Source organism: Dermacentor andersoni, chromosome 5 (genome assembly GCF_023375885.2).
Source record: "Dermacentor andersoni chromosome 5, qqDerAnde1_hic_scaffold, whole genome shotgun sequence".
Lineage (NCBI taxonomy): Eukaryota > Metazoa > Arthropoda > Arachnida > Ixodida > Ixodidae > Dermacentor > Dermacentor andersoni.
Window position 1 is genome coordinate 179,201,825 of NC_092818.1, and position 18,716 is coordinate 179,220,540.

General features: G+C 41.5%; 1 protein-coding gene and 1 long non-coding RNA gene across 2 annotated transcripts in view; one reads left to right on the forward strand and one right to left on the reverse strand.

The window, feature by feature from the left end:
- LOC126531679 (galactosylgalactosylxylosylprotein 3-beta-glucuronosyltransferase S-like) overlaps positions 1–18,716 on the reverse strand; it is a 175,896-nt gene that overhangs the window by 48,466 nt on the left and 108,714 nt on the right. The gene's annotated exons all lie outside the window — the stretch shown is intronic.
- Positions 3,241–8,913, forward strand: LOC129385162 (uncharacterized). Its single transcript, XR_008612754.1, has 3 exons — positions 3,241–4,261; positions 4,381–4,445; positions 6,947–8,913. It is a non-coding gene; the product is annotated as an uncharacterized lncRNA (long non-coding RNA).

Consider the following 18,716-nt stretch of genomic DNA (forward strand, 5'->3'; position numbering starts at 1 on the left):
GAGAATGAATGTTTTGTTGTCCAGGGACCATAGCTTCAGCAAACAGCGGGGCCAAATCGCACGAATTCTGCTTATCTTATTGCGCCATCAGAGCGAGTAAATCCAGATGGCGTGTCTTACGATATCCCCCGCCTCGTTTGTAACTCAAAATGAGCGACATGGTCTAACATGGTCACTACGTCTCGCTCGCGCCTTAAGGAACTCGAAGGGAACTCGCAGCTGACCGTAAACTCTACAACTGCGTGGGTAGCAGATTGGAGGAGGGACAGTTTTGGCTGGACATATCCGTCTACCATGCTTGTCGGTGTGTTTGATAATGGATTACACTTAAATCTGCAGGGCAGTGAAATGTGCTAGACGAGTTTGGAATTTAAAAAAGATCGTGGCTGCAGAAGAGTAGTAATATTACTGCTTGAACCTTAGTGGAACGACCGCAACAGATAAGCCTGTGCAACCGAAAAGTATATAAAACGCGCGATCATTAATTACGTGCCAATTTGCTGACACGCGGTTTGTGAGCTCGTCATATATCAATTCTTCGTTGTTAGAACAGATTATTTGTTAAAAATAGGCTGTGACGCTGTGCCACCTTTCCAGGTGCATTTATGGAAGAGGCGTAAATTTACATCCTTAGGATCAAAATATCAAAGCAAGAAGATTGACAAATTAACTTTTTAATCTTTCGCTGTAGGGCACATGTTGCAGTTGCATTTTGCAAATGTATTCGCAATGGCAAATAGAGTTTTTATCAAATTTAGTGGACGGAGGGCTCACAATGGACTGTGTAGTAGGGTTATTTTCTTCTGAGGAACCGTCGCTTCGCTACGCTGTCCGGCTTAAATTTCGCTAATAAAACAGGTGCCTAAATTAATGAATAAAACTGTAATGAATGCTCCTATTTGATTAGACACCGGGACATGGCGATTTGTCGCGCAAGTAACGTCCATATATTCGGGTAATGCACATAAACCAAACGAATTGTTCTAATGCTCATGTGACCTAGCAAAATATTGTCCGAAGTAAAACACATACTCACGTACTGTATACATACTGCTCGAACTTCTAATATTCTTATTATACAGTCTTCTCTTACCTCAAAAGTTTGTTCACACATTATTCTTGTTAACATGATTCCATAGAATCCCTGCGTACTCGTAGTCATATATATGCGTATGCATAGTCATATACATAGTCATATAGTCATAGGAAAACTGCGCTCAGTAGCCACTTCCGTTCTCTTCAATGTGTTCTCTTCATAGGACAGTTTCTGTGCACTGTTCATCGAAATAGGCACCCAATGCACAGAGACGTACTAAATAAAGAGAAAACATTGGAGAGAGAGGGAAAGATGACGCTTGGCTTAACTGTGCATGGGAAAGAAACCACAGCGTAAAAAGGCATCACCACAAGATGGCGTACGTGGCAATGCGCGGAAGCACATGTCGGCATTTTAAATTAAGCCTATATCAGTGCTGACTGCCAACTCTAAAAAATGGGATGATCTGAAAAAGAACTCAGTGTCAGCCACAGCAAGCGGCTAATTAAGATGCGCAATAGCCTTAAAAGTCAAAGTGTGTGCAATATCCAGCGCTATTGTATACCAGCGAAAGGTCAATTCGCCAAGAATTTTCAGACATACACCGAGTACAAAGCATACGGTAAACGTGGCTTCGTCTTTGGTACTTATAAAACACGTATCTGATGCCATTCGTTTCTAGAAACAGACACAGTACTTGAAAGGGATATTTAGTTCAACAGTGCCGACACAGGGAAGTGAGCCAGCACCCCCACTATGTTTGCTTTAATTATAATCTGTGGTACTATTTCCTTGCTATTTAACCATACTTTCATTGCTTGCAAGCATTTCCGCACGTATGTCACATGTTCGCTGCCCAATTTCGTAAAATTTTAACACGCTGGTTGATGGCAAAATTAGCTTTTCTTTATCACTATTTTGACGGCTTATGTAATGACCCATAAAAGCGGCCTATTCATTGTATATATAGGGTGTCTTAACTATCATGCATCAAGATTTAAAAGTATGCAAATGCCACGTGGCTGAGCAGAACCAAGGTATTGTTTAGATTCAGAGCGCGAACTATTGGGACACAAGCTGAGGCACACGGGGAGACAGGACACTGCGCTACTTGCAACCGAAAGTTTATTCGACAGGTTAGAGACTTTAAAGACACGACATGTCCTATGTCGTCAAACGTTATCAAAAGACATAAAAGCCAAAACAAACAAAAACAAAAAAAAATAAAAAATGACTATTAATCAGTGTTAGCACACCAAAAAAATTGCCACGTGTTAGGCCATATCTGGAAAAATATTTTAGTGTTGCGAAGCGCTATAAAATCATGACTGACACACCCTGCCCCATTTTTCTTTATCTCGCGGGCCTCAACAACTTCTCTTGTTGTTCGATCTTTGTGCTTATAAGGGACTGTTATGTTTTCAAACTTGAATGTGCGTTTACCTTGTGAATTGCAGTCTCTTATGTGCACTGCAACATGTGTGTGCGCATCCCATTATGTGAAATTCGAATGATCCCTCAGCGTAGTGTTACGACAACGGCCAGCTTGACCCACATATGTTTTCCTACGCTAAAAAGGCACAGAATACACCACTGAAGTTGAGCATAAAACGAAATTGTATGCATGATTGACACTGCAACCAGACCGATTGCTTACATCTGTAGTGCAGCTGCTCGATCTTTCACTACGCCTGCCTACGGCTGAACGAATGGTGGCTATGGCGTGAATGTCGTTTTCTCTGCGAAGAACAAGCTTGCCACCATTTGTTCAGCTGTAGGCAGGCGTAGTGAAAGATTGAGCAGCTGCACTACAGATGTAAGCAATCGGTCTGGTTGCAGTGTCAATCATGCATACAATTTCGTTTTATGCTCAACTTCAGTGGTGTATTCTGTGCCTTTTTAGCGTAGGAAAACATATGTGGGTCAAGCTGGCCGTTGTCGTAACACTACGCTGAGGGAGCATTCGAATTTCACAAAATGGGATGCGCACACACATGTTGCAGTGCACATAAGAGACTGCAATTCACAAGGTAAACGCACATTCAAGTTTGAAAACATAACAGTCCCTTATAAGCACAAAGATCGAACAAGAGAAGTTGTAGAGGCCCACGAGATAAAGAAAAAGGAGGTAGGGTGTGTCAGTCATGCTTCTATAGCGCTTCATGACACTGAAATATCTTTTCTAAATTGGACTTCAACGTTGCAATCTCATTTGGCGTGCTAACACTGATTATTAGTCATATTATTGTTTGTTTTTGTTTATTTTTCCTTTTATGTCGTTTGATGACGTTCGATGATACCGGTCATATCGGATTTTTAAAGTCTCTAAGCTGTCGAATAAGCTTTCGATTGCAAGTAGCGTCGTGTTCTGTCTTGTGCCTTAGCTTGTGTCCCAGTAGTTCGCGCTCTGAATTTAGTCAGACTTCCAAATCAACTCGGCCATTTTTCGCTTTTGATCAATGTAATATCGTTTGCCGTCGCTTGGAGATACTCAGATTACTTTTTGTATTCCGCCTAACTACGTAATTAGTCTTAATTATTCAGCTCAGATATTATAGTTAGATTAAGTGTTAATGAGAAAATTGTAGAGCAACAATTAAAAACTCCTGATACAGCTTTCTTTTGCTCAATACGTGCTACATAAAAGTGCTTTTCCGAGCGTGAAAGGAGCCCGCGGAAACACGCAAGTGTTCCTCGAGCCGCCAATCGCGCAACAATTTGGCGAATTTTTTCAGCGAGCGAGAAAAAGTTAGGCGGGTCAAACAAAAATACGCTAGTTATAATTATCAGGTGTTGGAATACAATATTGCATTCTTTCTGCACAATTTCAAGCTTACAAAAGGTGCTGTATATCCACAAGGTAATCAAGCATGTCCTATTTAGGGTGCTTACCAAAAGAGGATTGAAAATAGAGACATTGGGACGGAAATAAATTGGCGGGCGTTAAGTCACAGCAGTGATAGATATCATAAATTATGCGATAACCGACCATAAACTGTCTAGGTAATTAAATTTCGCTAATGCTTACTCAATCACTTTACCTCAATATTAGAACTACATTAATGAGCGGGGTTGGTGATGAGCGCATTTATCCTGAGTGAGAATCTCGATGCTAACATCTGTTTTCACACATCAATCTTCAACTTTAGCGATGAAGTAGGCTTCCACTAGACGCAGTTTTACCACGCAATCCTTAAAAGGGCTCTATGACAAAGTTATTGAATGGTGAGTCCGAGGGGAGCTATAGGCTACCAATAGACTGAATTAACTTTGACCCCTGTGTTTCTTTCGCGTGGTCATAATGTTAAATAAACGAGCGTTTTTCCATTTCACGTCCATCGAAGTATATCCACCGTGGCTAGGAATCAAACGTGCAGAGCAAGACCACAATGGACGCCGCTGGAAAACGGTACGTGGAGTGCCAGTGCTTCTATTACGTCGTTAGTGGGATGACGAAAATGTCAGAAGCAGTGCCAGCATCCAGATGAGTGCTAAGCGGACATGCCGTTAAATATTTGCCAACATCTATTCCGCAAATTCACGAGGTGCGATTAACTTACCTCAAGCCAAAGATTAAAATAGAAAATTGAAAGCTTATGTTTGGTGATCTAATAATTACTGGGACACGCTATTGATATGCAATTCGGCCTAGAAGAATTGTTTTCTCTGAAATCTCTCTTATCCGCTATGGTGGCTTAGTGGCATGGCGGTTCACTGCTAAGCAAAAGGTCGCAGGATCAAATTCATGCGCATTTCGATGAGGGCGAAATGTAAAAACTCTCCGTGTACCATGCACTGGGTGCAAATTACAAAATCCCAGGCCGTCAAAATTAATCCGGAGTCCGCCACTACGGCGTGCCTCATAATCAAAGCGTGGTTTTGGCACGTAAGCCCCCGAATTTATTTTAATATGCTACATATGACAGCTGGACACAAGCGTCTGTGAAGCGTCTGCGGTCCTAATGCCATAAAAACAATGTCATCATATTTCCTTTCTGTCAGCTATCAGTTTGCCATGGTCAGGTTGGTACACCGCTTTTATACACTTTCTTAATTTATGTTTTAAACTTTCTGCATTAAAACAAAAACAGACATACAAGCATGAGCAAGCGTGCAGCAGTTCTTACCTTAAAATGTCTCGTGGCTTCTTTCTATCGAAAGGTATGATCACGCGCTGCGAGGAGCATTGTCGAGCTTTTTGGTTGCTTGCATCTGTGCGAGGCAAAAATCGCTCGCGTCTGGGGACCCCTTTGAATAAGAAAGCGAGGTGTCGATTGTGTTTGACGAGCGGCTCAAAAGGGGAATCAAGGGCAGGCTGTCGATCGTCTTTCAGCGAGTCATATATTGCACTGATTGAATGAGAGTGGCTGCGGCAAACACCAGTATTAGCGCTAAACCATAGTGGGGCTGAAGTCAAAGGAGCTACACACATCAAGAGAGCCACGTGCATTCACTTTTGAGCCCTATGAACGAAATGCCATGCGACACGTCGGTACAACTAGAAAAGCGGCAGTGGATAAAGGAGAGGGTAACTCAAGGCTGTTCGACAGTGATAACGCTGGGCCTCAGAAAATGTTCAAAAGGGATACAAAAAAATGTGGGAACTGCATGGTAAGGCACTCAGCGGAAATGCGGACTTCCGTCTCCACTGTGTGTCTAGAAGTGACGTGCGCTGTAAGCAGCAGAGAACACTGACGTTCTCTCCGTTCTGCGAGTGGCTAGAATCCACGCGACGGGGCTAATGACACCGTGTAGCGGAGGAACTGCGTTGTGTGCGCGTCTTATCGAACCCTGCTTAACGCTGGAATGTTGTCAACTGCGGTGGACTGCCAGTGGAATTTACAACTTGCTATTTAGCCGTGCGAAAAATCACAATAAGCACACTTTGGTGTATTTTTCCATACTTCAGATACAGTTCAAATAGTTGCTGGGTGTAGACAGACTTGCATTCGCCATATAACTAACCTAAACTGTGAGACTTAGTGCATCAAATTTTCATGTGCAGTGGCTCTTCGTTCCAGTGTACAAAGAACCATCTGAATGACTAATTTTCATATTTGCACAGAAGCCGTAAGGTCATTCAGGACGTCAAGTTTTTGTTCTTGCTTTTGGAATAGTGTTCAAAAGTAAAGAATCGACGTAGACTAGACTTAAGGGAAAGAAACAGACAGTGTAGACTAAACAATGACGTGGCTGTATCTAAAAGCGTAACAGGATTGAAGAACACTCTTCTGTTAGGAGTTTCATAATCATTTCGTAGCGTATGGAGAGAAACAGGAGCATACCAATACATCTTGCTAAGTTGTGCAAGCTTTTCGAGTGCATTTTTCTAAACGTATTTCTTATTCTCAAAGCCCTCACTTCCTCTCGTCGTGGGTATACTCACGAGCGGGCGACTGTATGAGCGTTTCAATATGCCTGACTGAGTCCGGCCTACAAATTAGACCCTAGCAAAAACATCCATCAGCTTTGAAGGTTGCCGCTCAGTACTGTTTCAAACATTGCTTGTTGTTTGGCGCCCCATTTACATATAACTTTCTTTCAGTAGGTCGAATGAAGTTTAATTAGTGAAGCTGGAAAATGTAAGAATTGCACATTCGGGGCGTTGTGCAGTAAAAAATATCCTTCATGCGGTTGCGACATTTTCTTCTTATGGTGGCATGCAGTATCTTAAATAGCACCTTTGCTCACCCGGTAATCATAAGCCTTCTAATGCTATCGCAGGACACTGTATCACTGTCTCGTTTGTTTGAGACATGAAAAGAATTTGAATAGTGTAGGTTCTTTTGTTGATCAAGTGCAACTTGTTCTCTGACGAATATGATATTCCATGCAACGAGTACCCGAGTGATTTGTACGGAATGTGCATGCGCTCGAACTTTAATTTGATGTATTTTTCTTTTGTTATAGGAATTATACTGACGATCGAATCGCGCAAACGCCATCCGCGCCACCGTTGTCGCCCTTGCCAACTGGACAGATCATGCGCGGCTCGCGCGCGTAAGATTAGAATGCCTCCAGAATGCCTCCAGATGTGTGTTTGGCTAGAAAAACTACGAAGCGGAGTGGACGCACCGTCAACGCTACGCTCAATGAATCACCTCAGTGGTGAAACCAGGACCACCTTCTGCCTTCCGCTGCTGGTCGGAGCGTTGTTGGCATGTCATTATACGCGCACTAGAGCGTTTTTGTGGAACTGCTGCGTGTATGCACTGCTCTGAGGGGAATGGCAGTGAACGATGACATTGTCTAACATTTCACTGAGCGCTGACTAACGGCTACAATTTGCCATCCTCATCTCGTGTGCAGTCGAGGTGCGAAGCCTGCAACGCCACTCGGGACACTCATCTAACACTCATCCCGCCAGCCTTGTGAGACGCCTGGTAGCTACCAAGGCGCTGTTTCTACTACTACTTGAGGGTTGCCTTGCATGCTGAGTCGCGCCAACATATCGCGCAATGCCATAGCACTCACTGGTGACTTCAATTCTCGCCACGTGTCATGGGGTTTTAAAACTGATTTAGGTGGAAAACCCCTGCCGAAAATGCACTCTTGATTATAATCTATCTTGTCTAAATTCAAAAGTTGCTACGTTTGTTCGCGGCCAGTCTCACTCAGCAATAGACCTCACTTTTTGCAGCTCGTCTCCAATTATATCCTCGTGGAATACTATAGACTGTGCTACAAACAGCGACCACTTTCCTATTATTTTTGAGGTTGATCTACCTGTGATTTCTTTCGGAAGAAAAAATAGCACATTTCTAAACTATGACAAATTTCGTAACGACTTTAAGTCTACGATGCTTTCCCTTACGGATATGCAAGAAGATATTAGGGCTATGAGCTTCAGTATCGTTTTAAAACGTTCCTTGAAGAATGTAGCTGTTCTCCAGCACAGGTAGATCTTTCAGTCTGTGGTGGAATTCTAAAAGCGCGTGGGCTTACCGAAAACGCAAAACTGTCTGGAAAGAACTTCTTTGTAATCCATTTCCAAACAATTAGAGCGAATACCAAATTTTTGCTGCATCTTTCAAGCGCACGATACCTAAAGCCAAATATGAGTAAAATATGGATACATTATCTGATTTGTCTAAATAAAAAAACCCGAAGAAAGCCGTTTGTAGATTTTTTTACGCCCTCGAAAGATGATTCCCGTTCCAACAAATGTTGACTCTTTTGTCCTTTCACGACGTGAATTGTCCGAATTATGGGAAAATATTGGAAAGGTACTAGAAGACAGGTTCTCTTCAATAGTTCCACCGTTCCTATTGAAACCACTATCGCTAGAGGAATTTAGGGAAGTCACATTGCATGAATTGGCGAGTGCTGTTCGCCCTACATTTCTGAAAACTTAATATTTAGCTACAGTCCAATTGGCTTTAGATCTGGGTGCTCGATATGCTGTGCGTAGGCAGACTTAGAGTCGCATACAACTTGCTCGTCACCGACGGGAATATTCAGCATTAGTGACCCTATTTCTAGCTAAAGCTTATGAGTACATGGGATACTGATAAAGCAGCTAAAGAATCACACGTTTCCTAAGTACATCATGGCACGGCTTTCGTTTTTTTTAAGGAACATAGAATTCTACTGTTTTCAAAGCGGATGTTTATCGTTTATGTATAAGCGGAAACGCAGAGTACGACAAGGGTCAACTTTATCTCGTGTTTTATTTATTACATTTATAATCTCTATCCCTCTGCTCCAGGATATTCATGTATACGTTTATGACGATGCCATCGCTTTTTCTTTTGCATTGAATGATCATACACTTTCACTTTATAAATCGTTACAAAATTACCTCTGTACTTTAGAAACTTGGATTGAGAACATACACGTGTCTCTGAACGTCAGTAAAAGTGCACTTCTTCTCTTTCCTTTATGTGTTTCCGTTGACATTTCAGTCATGTATCGTCAAAAGTTCATTCCCCAGGTGGATCCTCTTAAATACCTGGGAATCACGTATGATGGGAGACTAAACTCGAAAAACCAAATTGAAAAAGTCGAGTCTAAGGCAACTCGTGCCGTGGAATGGTTGCGAAAAATCAGTAACCATCAATATGGGCTTTGATGCATAAAATGTATCTCCAACCGATAATGAAATTGGGGTGTGTCTTGTTTTCCAGCAGCCCAGCTTATAAAGTACAGCCTGTGATAGTATAAGAGAGGGAAGCTTATAAGTTTGTTGCAAACACCGTTCTATTTATCGAAGCGCGAGTACCATGCTTAAAAAGTAGATTCAGGATCCTTACAGTACAAACGTACCTAAATATTTACGATTATCCTCAAAGAAAATTGATGTATGTTTTCATTAATGAAACAAGTTAATTTTTTTAAATAATTGTTAGTCGCGAGTACACCCTCCAGATCGTATTTGTACAAGCACAGCTAACGCTGCTGAATGCGTAGATTCAACGTATTCAACTAATATGTCAGTCCAAGACAAGCTTCCAGATAGAATTTCATGCTATTTTCCCCTCAAATGCTAAACTAACGCCGTACCAATATTTAAATGACCAATTACTATATTAACTTTCTTCTCTGCAAACAAGCAATAAATAGCCACTGATGCTTCACTGTCAGACGAGAAGGCTGGCGTAGGCATTTTCTATCCTTAATTGGTTGGTAATCTTTCTGTTCGCCTTCCGGATTACACACATTTTCATAGCAAAATTGTTGGCTATTGTTCTAGCACTGCTCAAACTTCCCGCTAATCAATCGTCAGCTGTAGTAGTTGCAGATTCTCCGTCGGTATGGGCGTCGCTTTCCTCGGCAACCGAATACAGGTATCTTAAGTATGCTTCAAAGTTTAGTCCCTGCAACATTACAAAGAATGGGCTGCGGGTTCCTGGACACCGCTGTTTATATTTTTAAACGAAGTGGCAAATTTATTAGCCAGAAGGTCTTTAAGTGAACCTTTCATTCCTACTTCACCGGTACAGCTTGCGCCACTGCATCGATATACATACCATTCTGTCTACGAAACGGCTTAAGCAAATTATCGCTGATACCATCTCCAGACTTTCAGCATCTCGGTTTTTGCTGGAATAAACAGTGGTGTTCTTCTCGGCAGTTGGAAGTCACATACACCAAATTACGCTGTCGCATCCTGCAATTGAATTTATATTTACATAGAGCTGGTCTGAAGATGTCCCCTGCATGCCGCAACTGTAAGGAAATTGAATCAATAGACCACTACTTTTTATCATGCCGATGATATTCAAACCATAGAAATATATTAGTCGAAACTGCACTCTGCAAAATTGGATTAGAATTAAGTATAGCTGTAATATTGTCATTTGGGGCCTCGACCCTACGCTAGAGGCACAGATACGTTTGTTGTGCAATAATATTTTAACGCAAACAAAACGATTACCCTGCTAATTATTGTAGCTTTATTCTGCCTATCAGATCAGCATTCATTTCACTAAGAATGATTTCTCCAAATTCTTTATTTGTATTTATTTTCTCTTTGACTGTAACCTCTTTGAGTATTCACTCGAGTTCGACTGCTCGCTGGCATACTAGTCTTGTTGCGCCAATTTTGCTTTGCGTTTCTAATTATCAAATAAGAATTTTCTTTAGCTACCCACTGCTGCCCGATTCTTGGGCTATACCCCCTAACTGCGTACGAGCCATGACAGAGTTTCATTATCATCATAATGAGCATAATAATAATAATAATAATAATAATAATAATAATAATAATAATAATAATAATAATAATAATAATAATAATAATCACCAAGCGCCCGGTAGGAGCGCCATACGTGATAGGAAACAACAACAATAACAAGCGTCCGGCACCGTGCAACGACGAAGCAACAGAGAGTAGTGCAGGCACAGGAGAAATAGCCTTCTAGTGCTCAATGAGTTCCCTTCCAGGGTGATGTTGTGCCGCGCTGGTTTTTTCAGCGTAGTCAGGAGAGTGCCACAACAAACTGCAAGGGGAGCAAGACCGCAGATTCACCTGTGGCCAAGGGCGATAAAAATAAAAGCTCTAGGTGAGCAAAATGGCTACCGCCTTCATCCTCCCCTTATGTGTAGCGACACTCAGTGTGCGTGGGCTGCGGAATACAAAAATAAGGCGTCAGCAGCAGTTACACCACGGGCTTAGACAGCATGAAATTGATGTTGGTACAGTTCAAGGGAGCAATATTTCGTCTCCACCAACCAACCTTGCGCCTTGTCAACCTTGCGCTGCAAAGTTTTCCATTAGATTACGAGGTGTGCGTTAACCAAGCATGCAGTGCTTCCGCTGGATGCTTTTTGTTAGAAAGCAGTTAAATCACTTTTCATTGTCGCTGCGTGTTGATGGGGAAGGCCGCTTTATATGTTGTGACCTCTCTTTTCGTTCCCGTAATTGGCGGTTTATTTGCGTCTGTGTTCCCTTAAAACTGAGTGACAGGAAGGCTTTCTTCCTCTCGTTTGCCCCGCTCCTAGACATTGACAGAGGTTTGGTAGTGTTGGAAGACTTTAACTGTGTTTGTGATCCTAGAGATCACTCGTACCTAACGAATAGTTATGATGCGAGTGCTCCTTTGCTTCAGTAGTTAACAGATGACCCCAATCTAATAGACATGGGAGCCTACAAGCATTCTTGGGTGCTGTTTACGAAAGTTCAAGGCGTCTCTCATGCTCGACTTGATCGTGTGTATGTTTCGACGAATCTCTGGTCGCACATTCACAACTGCACCGTGAAGCCTGTATTTTTCACAGACCATTGTTAAGCAGCTGTTTCATGGTATTCTCGAAAGTTTCTCAAATTTTCTTCAAACTGAATATTGTGGAAACCTAATACAGAAGTTTACGAGAGGAAAGTTGTGTAAACAAAGTGAAATAATTATTGCTAGAGACAACACAACGTTTGGTCAATGAAAAATGTTCAAAGAGAGTAATAAATGAGATGATTCCTATTTCATGTGAGCTGTCACTAAGTAAAACTGCTGAAAAATGTCACCTTCATGATCTATTCCACAAGCTGCACGCTCGCGAAAGCCAGGAGGTTGTACAGCGATAAGATACAGTTCGAACACAAACACAGAAATATGAGACGTACGTGTACAGAGGAGCAGTGGTGCGTTCACGCACAACTTGTTTCACAGAGGAGGAGCCCACAAAAAGGGCTCTCGGTGATGAAAGGAGATACACGCTTTCCAAGCAAACATTCCAAATTGAATCTAGCGGTTCCACATACACAGATACGTTGCATATAAATATCGCCGCCCAACCACTCCGTACAGATGGTTAACCAGCGAAGCTGAAACGTGCGGCCCCGGTGTTTTTCACTAGGTTAATCCCGACGGTTCATTAAACGACGGCTTGGTAGGCTGCCGGATCCTCAGTACGTATTGCTGCTTGCGCTCGGCTGCACGAGCCTGTTATTGTGCCTGGGCTGCAGTATCGGCACGGCGTAGACGAGCTCGTTCGCGATTCTGCTCGCAGCGTTGGTGAACGAAAGCTGCCTGCTCCTCAGGAGTACGTATGACGCGTGGCCTACCCGTTTCGGAGCCGGAGCGAAACTGATGTGCACGCGCTCGTCTGCGACGGAGAGCAACGACGTCACTACTGGGGCGGCCAATCGCGCGCTTCTCTCTTTTTTTTTTTCGCGCATGCGCATGGGGTTTTGTCAGAGAAGCTTTCGGCGTGCAGGCGACAGACGGACGGACGAATCGGCTAGTCATATACAGCTTCTCTGTAATACCCATATTGAGGATCAGTATAAAAAAGCTAGTAAGTACAGTTAGGCTTCAGAGTGATTAAAAGAAAAAGCTGATCAATTTATTTCCCTTATTCCACACTTACAAAAAAATGATCGATTCAGCGCTGATGGACTACTAATGCGATAAAAGATTAAGTTTGTCGTTGAAACTCTGCAGAAAAACAAAACACCTGGCCCTGAGGGCCTCAGTGCTGAATATTACATAAAATTCAAGAAATTCATGTGTCCGTTTCTTGAGCAGCTTTTCAAAGAAGCCTATAAACACGGTGAGCTTCCTCTGTCTTTCTGTCAGGGCCACACAACTTTAATTCAAAAGAGCACTGATAATGAAGTAATAAAGAGAGATAAAGGATATAGGCCGATATACTTATGTTACGCCGATTGTAAAATATGTGCAAGTGTACTTACAAGTAGGTTGCAGACCACCATTGCTAAATCAGTAGGTGCCCGTCAAACATACGGAATTCGAAGACGCCCCATACCGACAAATATTCATACCGCACGTTCAGTCCTTGAGTAAATAGAGGGTAGTGTGGCTCAAATAGCTCTTTTTCAGATTGACCTCACCAAAGCTTTTGACAAGGTTCAGCAATTTTTTTTGTTCCGACTGCGACACCTTCGGTTAGGGGATGCTTTATACAATGGTATAACACTTTGTTATAAATATGTTATAAATAGTGCACTACAAAGTTAATTGTGAACCGTGCCCTCTCAGATATTATAAATGTACAGTCATCTGTCCATCAGTGCTGTACGCTCTCGCCTTTACTTTTCATGATATACATATTTGGAACCGCTTTGCGTTAGTGCGTATTGTAACTCGAAGGTTAAAAGATACAGATACGCAAATCAGGAGATTAAAGTTCTAGCTTATGCGGATGACATTGCCCTCTTTTGCGTCGATAAGCCCAGTATTACTGAGGAAATAAACACCTGCTCGTTTCTGTGAAACTGTGGGAGCTATTGTAAATTTTGATAAAATTAGGCGGTTTTTTATGCAATTGTGTGGCCTCTAATTCCCTCTGTGTTCTCTAGTATCCATTGGAATCAGTTTCCACTGTGATACCTTGGTGTGCCTTTCTGTAAATTCCGTAACAGTGGACCTCATTGGACGTCCGCGATAACCACTATCCGTCGATAGGCGACAACCTGGTAAGGACGTGACCTCTCCATTTTTGAGAGAGCTTAGGCATACAGTATAATTCTTGCTTATAAGCTAAGCTTTCTTTATTTTCGGTCTTCGCATCCATGTTCAGGCATGTCATAGAATATTTGCATGTTTTATTTGGCGTTCTTCGTGGGAAGCCACCGGAAGGGACAACCTTTTTTTTTTTTTCAATTGCGAAGGAAGGCCTCACTCTTGTGCATTTGTTTGTGGGGCAATTCGTCATGCAATTATTTTATTTTAAAAACGTCCATCATCATTACATCTCGCAGTTAATTGAACACGTCTTGCATCACACGTCCATTTTCTTTTTGTCACGAGAAACGTTGCTCAATAACTGTCGTTATGGGGCTTCCTAAAAGAACTTGTCGACACTATTTTCTTTTTAAGAGTAAGATTCACTGTACAATATTTGTTAAGCGTTGATTGAACGTCACTAAATATAGCACTTGTACGTAACCTTTTCCCTGAACCTATGCATCGAAATCCTTGTCTGTCTATATTTGGCCAAGATGTTCTTTGCCGTGTGGGTAGAGTGCGTATAACGCCAGCAGCGAAAACAATTTTCTTTGAGCTGCACACTTCCACCTTGGCAGTTAATACATGGTTTAATGAAAAAAAGATTGTGTACCCTAGTATGCAAATTGTAGACTGCAATCAACCCGAGACAATATAACATTCTTTATTCTTTGTCGTGATGCGTTTAATTTTTGGGGGAAATTTCACAAAATATTAAAGAAGTATTTCATCTCCCATCTTACGGTATTCGGTTCCTTCCTTTCATAAAGCATAAAGATGATCAGTAACACACCATATGATTTGCTTATGGTATTAGGACTCTATTCATTATGGGGAAGCCGCATGATCGACAGACATGTCGAGCGAGGGTGTGCCTTTCGTGAAGAGGCTGCTCAAGTACGTTGTGTGGTTGGAACCTTTGATCCCGTTCCTCAGCGGATTTCGCATTTGGACGCTTGTGTTTGTCTGCCCGATTTTTGAACATTCATTGGACTGCGTAGCATGTATGTATTTTTCATATGTGTCGAAATGTAAAGTAATTAATTTTCACATGACACCACTCACAATTCCATGAAATAAAGAGAGATGGCTTGCGCAGTGACTAAGATACCTGACTTTGAATCAAGAAGTCCCAGGTTCTAAACTCATTGTCGATCATTTACGTTTATAACCATCTGATTTCTTTCTGTTTCGTTGATATGCATTTATTAATGCGTTTCCTTATGCAGTGAAAGCGTCACGCGTCAGAGAAGGTTTTCCTCAGTGGGTTGACGTAGAAGTGCTTACGCATTGAAATAGTAAAACGTGAAGGGGCCTCAGCTTCACGTTACATGAATTAAAAAAAAAAAAAACGATAAGTGACTCTTACAAGAGCAACCACATTTTGCAGCACGGAGTAATTGGAAGCTGTAGAAGAAATTAAAATAAATTTAAGAATACATTAAATAAAGAAGAAAGAACTTCAAGACATACTGTCTATAGTTTTGGAAGATTGAGAGGCGCTAAAAATATAAAGGTGATTTCCAGTGCTGACGCACGAAAGAGGAGTCTTAACTGTAGGGTGTCCCATTTTCCACAGAATTTTATTGCTGCTCCGAGGTCGGGGGGCTCCTGTTTCCGTCTTTACCCGAAATACATATGAAATATTCCGCTGCTTTGCTGATAATATAAGCTATTTAGGTATGCTGTGTCTGCTTAAAAATAAACTATTATCAATGTGTAAGGCTTGCTTGTTTCCTAAACTTGAGCTATAGCTATTTATTGCTTTATTGGTTTGGAACGTTGAAGAGGTGGGATGCCGACAGTAGAAGTATTCTTGTTGGGAATATATAAAAAAAAAAAGCTTTCGAGAGCATCAGCGGCAGCGTAACACAGGGTAGCCCCATTTGCTACGCCGCCTTGTCCAGTGCGGTTGTGTTTCGTTTGATTTTCTTAAACACTCCCACAATATATCAATCTCTCTTTCTTTTGTCTCATATTTCGCGGAGTAACGTTTTCGCTGTAACAAGGTTTGCAACTGCAGAAGCCTGTAACCTCCAGTTAGTGTCATCTGTATGTAAGAATACATTCGCGTCAGATAGAAATGCAGCCATGCTTTGTCAAAAAAAAAAAAAGAGGAAATGATCCATACGTTACCTTACTGGCGTTAGATAGTGAACGAGCGAACTTTGAATTCTAATCTGTGGTCGATAGCATGAAACACCAGTTCATCGCTGCTAGAACTCTAAATGAACAATGCAGCACATAAAGTGTGGCCTCTGATGAAATTTTGTTGCTATGGCTCCGTAATTGGGAAACGCATCTTTTTTTGCATATATGGTTAAAAGAAAATGTAGACAATTAGCGGCAAGTTATTATTTTTGCAGTACCGAAAAACTGTGCGCTTTGATGTACCAAGTAAGTTTACCTTCACTTGCAACAGACGTTTGGAATAAGTCCAGTGGCAATCGTTTGAGCTATCTCCCTCGTATGATACCTGCAAGAAACCACGAGAGCGCGACCAATGGCTTTTATCTTGCATTAAGACTTAGTGGTGTTCTGTTGTGTAATGAAAAGCTGAGTTTCGATACGCAAAAGAAAAAGAAATGCTCATGTCTCAAAGGTTAAAGGCAGTTATATATACTGTTCAGTGCGGCATTGTCAAGTACGCGTTCAGCAAATGGGAAGACAGGGCGCATCGTGGCAAAATGGAAATCATGTGCACTCAGTGCTGCAGAGAAGTCGAGAGGAAACGTCACTGTCTCGCCTGCACTTTCGCATTCGAGTTGGAAGCCCTCCGACGGTTTTTTTTTCTAAACCCACTGATAGGAATTTAATGCTGTATAGGGATTTTGTTTTAGAATGGGGCGCTTGGACCCGGCCTTTGAAATTCTCAGGAAAAGAAGATTCACAGTCTCACCATAAAATAGTCTTCTAATGGAGTGAATTTTCTCAGTTAAGAAACTTGAGACTTCAGAAAACCTAGAGTGAAGACCACGCCACTTTAACGGAAATCCCAAGAGAAACATAAACTTACAAAAGTACGCGACCGTAAGTTCGAGGTATCAGGTTGAACGAAGTGTGGTTGTTCACTTGAGATTGGTTTACATTAGGAAAAAAATATGTCATACATTTTAGGTACTTCTGTTTTGGCAGCAATATGAAAGCTAGTTTTGGGCACGAAAGAAGCAAGATGTTTGTAAAAAAAGAAGAGAGACAACCCGTGCCCTTTAAGGCCAGTTTAATGACTGGAAACTTGAAAATATTTATTGGGCAATTCTTTCAGAGCGCAGTGCTGCTAAATACGTTCTGTTTCTTTTGGTTTTTGATAAGAACAAATTACTCGACAGCCTGAGAAACTCCTGACGTTTCATAAGCGCTCTGAATTGTATTACCTTCTTCCAAGTGGACATAACGCGCAACCATCCCCAGTTGCTTCGGGGTCGCCAAAAAATGTAGGTAGGTTTAAACTTTTTTTGTATACACCTGCGGAATTCCTTTGGCTTCTTATGAGTCGTAGAATAGAAAGACAACATGAACCAAAGTGACTAACTGAATGAATGACCGAAAGTAAAGACGAATGCGTAGAGTTTTTTACATGTTAAAGCTACTTCACCAAAAATTGTTCCTAAATGAGCGATTTAGATCTTGTATAAAACAGGTAACTGAAGAACCGGCTTTTATCGTAAGCAGCAACCATAAACGAAGGATAAAGGAAGATGTGAAATGAATGCGTCGAACTTACAGATGATGTGTGTTCTTGGTCATGGTGATGGTGATAAAGAGGAGAAACGGAATAGTGTGCTTTCGCTCAATCATCCTTAAAGAGACACACGAAAAATGCCAAATGAGTTTAAACTCATAAAAAAATGTTCATGCAAAAATTTGTTTTCGTTTTTTTTTCGGTATAATGGATTGGTTATCAGAACAAAAAATGCTTCTTTAATGCATCTTTAAAAAGGATTCTTTAGTGAATTAGCAAAATTGACAAATTTCCTTTCATACCTAGGTACCAAAAAAAAAAATCGAGAACAATGAAAGTAGGAGTCTCATTGAGACAGCTTGTTAATCACGCTGCATAGAATTAATACTTACGGAAACAATAAACTACATAAAACAAATAAAAAATCAATTTGCCTAGATTTTCGCATCGCTGGCAGGGCTGTTGTCCAGTCCAGAAATAAACCCTTTTTACCTTTCGTAATTGATAATTCCTATGACGCATTAGCGCTATACTACTTATTGGCATTTCCGTCAACGGCGGACGCTTGTCAGGTTGGCTTCCCTGCAGTTCTCCTGGCTTTTTCTCTTTCCTCACGAGAAAACATGTGATTTACGGAAGTTGCAGCCAGAAAACAGTTTACTACGCGGCAGCCATTTTACTAAAGTTTCGTACTAAAACGAAGACGCCAAATTTTTCTTTTTAGAAATTAGCAGATAGGAATTAACTAGCAGCAGGAATTAGCAGATAGTTTATTTCTTTTGATACAAGGCCGGTGGCCTATCGCCACGCCATCTCTTTCTCTCGCTCTCATATTTTCATACCATTACCGTAACCCCCCCCCCCCCCCCCCTCCTCCCGTGTGTTGGATAACTAATTGGACGCTTTTTCGATTAACCGTTTCTCTGAGAATATGGTTAAAATGATTAACTCTTGTAGGTTCGCTTGGTTACGCTTTTACAACGAGACGAGAGACCGAGAGAACTAATTGCTTGTTCGTGTGCGTGACGCCAGAAAATTTAGAATAATTGGAAAAAATAAAAAATAGCACGACTTTGAACACCTTGGATGGCGT